This window comes from Danio rerio, chromosome 17 (assembly GCF_049306965.1).
Source record: "Danio rerio strain Tuebingen ecotype United States chromosome 17, GRCz12tu, whole genome shotgun sequence".
Taxonomy (NCBI): Eukaryota; Metazoa; Chordata; class Actinopteri; order Cypriniformes; family Danionidae; genus Danio; species Danio rerio.
Window position 1 is genome coordinate 4,168,513 of NC_133192.1, and position 6,488 is coordinate 4,175,000.

The following is a 6,488-nucleotide window of genomic DNA, read 5'->3' on the forward strand; positions in this document are numbered from 1 at the left end:
GTGTGCTGTTCTCCTCAAATGAGCGCTGGCTGGATTTTTGTGCCGTTCGCTGTTTTTTGCGGTGTCATTAAAGCCGGAGAGGAGCGCAGTTTAAAAAGCTCTCTGCATTTATTTTGACACAAAGGCAGATGGTGTTGCCGTTTCTGAACAAAGCTGACTTTATTGGAAATTGCTTTATAAAAAGGAGACGCGTATTGCAGAAACCAGAGCAAAAATGCAAAGAGGAAAGCAAACTTGACGTGATGAAACAGATAAAGTTGCTGAAAGCTAATATGAGGCATGAGAAAACATCATAATGTTAAATATCACATCAGCTCACTTACATAAACAGGTTCAACCCGAATCAGAAATTGATCACACATACATAACAAAAAATGTAAATTAATGATATTAAAAAAATGTTTAGTTTAGTTACATCCTATGCACTAAGGGTGCTTTCACACCTGTGAATCGATTCATTTGTTCTGAAACAGGGATTTAAATTGTGACATTGTTACTCTTTGTTTTTGGTGCGGTTCGCTTTCACATGGCAAAGTTTCTAAACGGACCGAAACAATGCATGTGGGATTAAACTCTACTCACACTGGTCAGAGTTTCAGGGTTTATTTTGCAGAGTCCCGCTCAGAAAAATAAAGGGAAGGGGGGTGTTGGTGGTGTTTGACAGTGTTTGCGCGACAAGAATGGATGCAGTGGGGAGGGGTAAGAAAGGGTGCGCGACGTACTTAAAGACCGGGAGATTATCACTTTTTTTTATTTTTATTTTTTTATTATTATCACTCGTTTGCTGGCAACTTCCAGGAGACTGTCTGGAATGGCCTTCTTCTCTACTCATAATTCTCTATTCATATACCCGTATGCCAACACAATCTCACGGCAATTCGTAACTTTTTGATTTAGTGGCTAATTCGTATGAATCTAATTCGCACAATTTAGTACGGTTTGCTCATCACCCAATGACGGTTGGGGTTAGAGGTGGGGTTGGGTGCCACGCCTCCTTTTTAAAATCGTACGATTTTCGTACGACTGAACTCAAATGAATTCATACGAATTAGCCACTAAACTGTCAAATTGTAAAATACTTACGTTTCCTCGTTAGATCAGGCTGTGTATGCCAATTACATATCCATAAAACACTGTGATATAGCCGGGCTCGGATTGTATCGCTTTCTCACTACAATTAATCTTCAGTTCGTTTCAATCAAGCCGAGACCACCTCATTCAGACAATCTCAGACCTGTTGTTTTGGCGCGGATCTGAGGCGATTGCTGGATTCACAAATGCCAAACGAACCGCTTTAACTGGGCAAACAAGACAGATTCGGAAACAAAAGTTTAGGTGTGAAAGCACCCTAAAATAACTTAATTTTTATTTAAAATTAAAGTTAAATACAAAAAAAATAAAAATTTTACCTAAATGACATAAAATAAAAAAAATCTTTGTAAAAAACCTATTTGTTAATTTGCATTAAAAGTATAAATTTTGACAGGATTGATGCAGTTAAAAAAATAATAATGATCTTTACTTGATATATTTTCCTAAAATACGTTGTACAAAACAAACCATGAATCATTTTTCCTTTAACTTGAAATTACAAAGAAAGAGAGAGCATTTTTCATTCAGATTACCTTGATTGACCAATAATGTTCAAATTAAAAATTAACTGCTATCCCAGTTTCTGTGCCTGATGATCGGTTGTCGTGATCCTGACCTTTGACCACCACCCGTTCCACAAGGCACCGGCCCCTTATGACTACCCCTGTAGGTGGTGAACCATCAGGAGGATGGTCATACGTCACTTCTTTTTGGCTAAGCTCCGCTGGGTTCCGAGGGAAAAAAACCCAGCCACAAGGCGCTTGCATACGAGGCCCAACCCCAGGCCTGGCTCCAGGGTAGGGCCCCGGCTGCCCTACCCTGGCAGATCATCAAGATCCTTGATGTAATTAACTTGATGTTCATACGGGGGCTTTTGAGGTAACACAAAATTATTTTCACCAGAAAAACATTTGAATACACCAATATGAAAGCTCAAAGCTAAGTTTAAGAGAGAACGAGCATCTGCAACTACTTTAAAGTAAATATTGAATGTATTTAGCTGCCAGAGCCAGTGCGATTGGTTAAAAGTGGTACCTGACCTTTCTATATTAAATGATTCAAGAGTGTAGTTGTAATCAACCATTTTTTTTAAAGGCACAACACAATTAATTTCATCAGGAAAACATTTGAATATGCCATTATTATTTTAAAAGCTGAGTTTCAAGTGAAAAGGAGTGACTGGGGGCCTTAATGCTGTAATGTTGTGTTTTGCCCTGTAGTGGAGACCTGCAATTGTGGCCTTCAGCAGATGAAAACTTATGAGACTTCTAAACACCACAGGCAATTACTGAGTCTCAAACGCAAACATCCGAATAGTCTGTGTGGTGAGCGGCGCTGGGAAATAAGAGAAATGTGAAGAAAACGCTCCACGGGACGCATTATTACAGAGTTTCAATTAAAGAGCGAGTCCTGACCCGGCCATTAATCCAGAGCTCCAGGAGCAGAGCAATGATGGAGAAATTAAAGTATTAATGACTGCAGAATAACCATATGCAAAGCAGATCTCGTTATTGCTCAAGTGACATCGATATATATACTCATATCAGCTTATGCTCCACGGGCAACAACATCTCTGGGAATATCTCATCTTTTGGAGATTATTATTGTTCTGGGAGATATGAATAATTGAAGATTAAGTTCGCATTTGCAGTTTAGCAAAAGCTGCAATTGACTTGCATGAAATGTGTGGAAAGTACGGTCATACACGGTAAACATACTCCAAAGTACACTGTTAACTTTTCTGCAGAATCTACAGTAACATACTGGCAGCAGTTCACTAGTACATTTACATTTAGTCATTTAGCAGATGCTTTTATCCAAAGCGACTTACAAATGAGGACAAGGAAGCAATTTACACAACTATAAGAGCAACAATGAATAAGTGCTGTAGGCAAGTTTCAGGTCTGTAAAGTCTAAGAAGCAAAGTATTAGTAAATTTTTAGTAATTTAGTAATTTTAATTTTTTTTTTGTAATTTTTTTAGTAAAATTTTAGTAATTTTTTAAATTTTATTTTGAGTACAGTTAGTGGTATATCCAGAGAGGCAATTGCAGATTAGGAAGTGAAGTGGAGACTAAATAGTTGAGTTTTTAGTCGTTTCTTGAAAACAGCGAGTGACTCTGCCGTTCTGATGCAGTTAGGGAGTTCATTCCACCAACTGGGCAGATTGAGCGTGAGAGTTCGGGAAAGTGATTTCTTCCCTCTTTGGGATAGAACCACGAGGCGACGTTCATTCACAGAACGCAAGTTTCTGGAGGGCACATAGATCTGCAGAAGTGAGAGCAGATAAGAAGGAGCAAAGCCAGAAGTCACTTTGTAGGCAAACATCAGAGCTTTGAATTTGATGCGAGCAGCAACTGGCAGTCAGTGCAAACGGATGAGCAGTGGAGTGACATGTGCTCTTTTAGGTTCATTGAAGACCACTTGTGCTGCTGCGTTCTGGAGCAGCTGAAGAGGTTTGATAGAGTTAGCTGGAAGCCCCGCTAGTAGAGAGTTGCAGTAATCCAGTTTGGAGAGAACAAGAGCTTGAACAAGGAGTTGAGCTGCGTGTTCAGATAAGAAGGGTCGGATCTTTCTGATGTTATAGAGTGCGAATCTGCATGGTCGAGCAGTTCTAGAAATGTGGTCAGAGAAGTTTAGTTGGTCATCAATCGTTACTCCAAGGCTTTTCACCATATTGGATGCAGTAATGGTTGCCCCATCCATCTGGATTGAAAAGTTATGGTGTAGAGTCGGGTTGACAGAAACTACAAGCATTTCCGTTTTTGCGATGTTCAGCTGAAGATGATGATCTTTCATCCAGTGTGAAATGTCCAACAGGCAGGCTGAGATGCGAGCTGGAACCGAGGGATCATCAGGATGAAAAGAGAGGTATAACTGGGTATCATCAGCATAGCAGTGGTAGGAAAATCCATGTTTCTGGATGACTGATCCTAGAAATGTCGTGTAGATGGAGAAGAGAAGTGGCCCAAGAACAGAGCCTTGAGGTACCCCAGTGTTTAGATGCTGTAGGTTGGACACCTCTTCCCTCCAAGACACCCTGAATGACCTGTCAGAGAGGTCTGAACCATTGTATAACAGTGCCTGAGTAAATCTAGTAAATCTATTACAGCAAAGTTGGAGAGAGCGGGGACGAAAGTACCCCTTTTTATTAATTATTTTTAAAAGATAATGTTATAGCTAACAGAGGCTCATTCTGAAAACGTAGCCCTGTATACATTTCTGAAGATAGCAAATTATGTAGCCTGAAGTACGTATGGCTGCATTTTGTCTTTAAAATTAAGCGTTTCTTTTCACACTTACCCAACTAACCACTTACCTCCGTGTGAACACCTTTCCCGCCGTTACCAGGTTGCTCAGTGGCTCACCATGTACGCCGGAGGACTTGATCAGGGAGTTTGAGTCTGGTAAAGAACGGTTCCATAAAGCAGGTAAGACAAAAAGCCACAAAATAAAATAAACAAGTAAATAACAGGAGGGTGAGGCAGTGGCGCAATAGGTAGCGCTGTCGCCTCACAGCAAGAAGGTCGCTGGGTCGGTGGTTCAAACCTCGGCTCAGTTGGCATTTCTGTGTGAAGTTTGCATGTTCTCCCTGCCTTCGTGTGGGTTTCCTCCGGGTGCTCCGGTTTCCCCCACAGTCCAAAGACATGCGGTACAGGTGAATTGGGTAGGCTAAATTGTCTGTAGTGTATGAGTGTGTGTGTGGATGTTTCCCAGAGATGGGTTGCGGCTGGAAGGGCATCCGCTGCATAAAAACTTGCCGGAAAAGTTGGCGGTTCATTCCGCTGTGGCGACCCTGGATTAATAAAGGGACTAAGCTGACTGACTGAATGAATGAATGAATGAATGAATGAATAACAGGATGAGAATGGGATAAAATCTGAAAGCTTAGTAAAAATCAGGCTTCTGCGAGGGGCTTTTCTGTTTCTTTCTGGATTGCCTTTAAAAACTGTGGGTTTAGGTTAAGGGAAGTGGGTGGTCACTGGCAAATCTGTGGTTTTGAAAACACTATTGGTTGGGTTTATGAAAGGAGGAGGATGGGTCAGTCAACAGCGGCATCTGGTGGATTTATGTGAGAACAGCAGGGCGAACGGCACTTGCGAGAGAAATTTGAGATCTGAAAAAGGGTAGACCGTCTGTGAATATACAGCTGTATTATTATTATTTTTATTTTTTGTAATTTACTGCTTTCTACATGAAATAAAGAACAGTCTGTGAAAGTAATCATATATGTATTTAATAGACCTTTGTTTGCAGCAGGTCGCTACCCAGTGCAACAGACAACTACGAAGTTGCTGCTAGTGTAAATGAGACATAATAAACACACGTCCGCAACAACTAATGGTGTATCAGAGTTCTTCTTATCATAATTTCCTGGTAATATGTAGTGATACACATCATTTTATTTTATTTTCCACTTCATTTATTTATTGGATTAATATATTTAAACTAGAAAATATAATAAGCAGTGATGCGGTGGCGCAGTAGGTAGTGCTGTCGCCTCACCGCAAGAAGGTCGCTGGTTTGAACCTCTGTTGGGTCAGTTGGTGCTTCTGTGTGGAGTTTGCATGTTCTCTCCGCATTCATGTGGGTTTCACCTACAGTCCAAACACAGGCGGTATTGGTTAATTGGGTAGGCTAAATTGTCCATATTGTGAATGAGTATGTATGGATATTTCCAAGAGATGGGTTGCAGCTGTAGGGGCATCCACTGCGTAAAACATGTGCTGGATAAGTTGGCGGTTCATTCCGCTGTGGCGACCCTGGATTAATAAAGGGACTAAGCCGAAAAGAAAATGAATAAATGAATGAATGAATATTATAAGCATGTGTTTTTTAATTATTAATAAATTCATTTGTATGATATATTTTAAGGTGATTTTTCACTTTAGCGGGTGTGAACTGATAACTGGATTAAGTATAAGAATGCAAACAGTAATGGATCCTTAAATTTGTTCATTCATTCATTCATTCGTTCATTCATTTATTTTCCTCTAATTTTTTGGATTGCCACAGCGTAATGAACCACCAACTATTCCAGCATTTGTTTTACACAGCGGATGCCCTTCCAGCCACAACACAGTACTAGGAAACATTAATACACACTCATTCACATGCACACTCATTCATTACGGCCAATTTAGTTAATCAATTCCCCTAGCCAATGTGTTTAGACTGTGGGGGAAACTGGAGCACCCAGAGGAAACCCACGCCAACACCGGGGGAACATGAAAACTTCACACAAAAATGCCAACTGGCCAATCCGAGACTCGAACCAGCGACTTTCTTGCTGTGAGTCAACAGTGCTAACCACTGAGCCACCGTGCCGCCAGATTCTTAAATATATAAATGAACTGTATTATTCATATAATATATACTCTATTATACAGTATATTC

At 40.4% G+C, this 6,488-nt stretch overlaps 1 protein-coding gene across 1 annotated transcript in view; it reads left to right on the forward strand.

Annotated features, from left to right (window-relative positions):
- Positions 1–4,499: 4,499 nt before the first annotated feature.
- Positions 4,500–6,488, forward strand: part of zgc:136872 — a 51,698-nt gene continuing 49,709 nt past the window's right edge. Inside the window, exon 1 of the mRNA XM_073927489.1 lies at positions 4,500–4,522. The gene's annotated coding sequence lies outside the window, so the exon portion shown is untranslated. The remainder of the gene's footprint in view (positions 4,523–6,488) is intronic.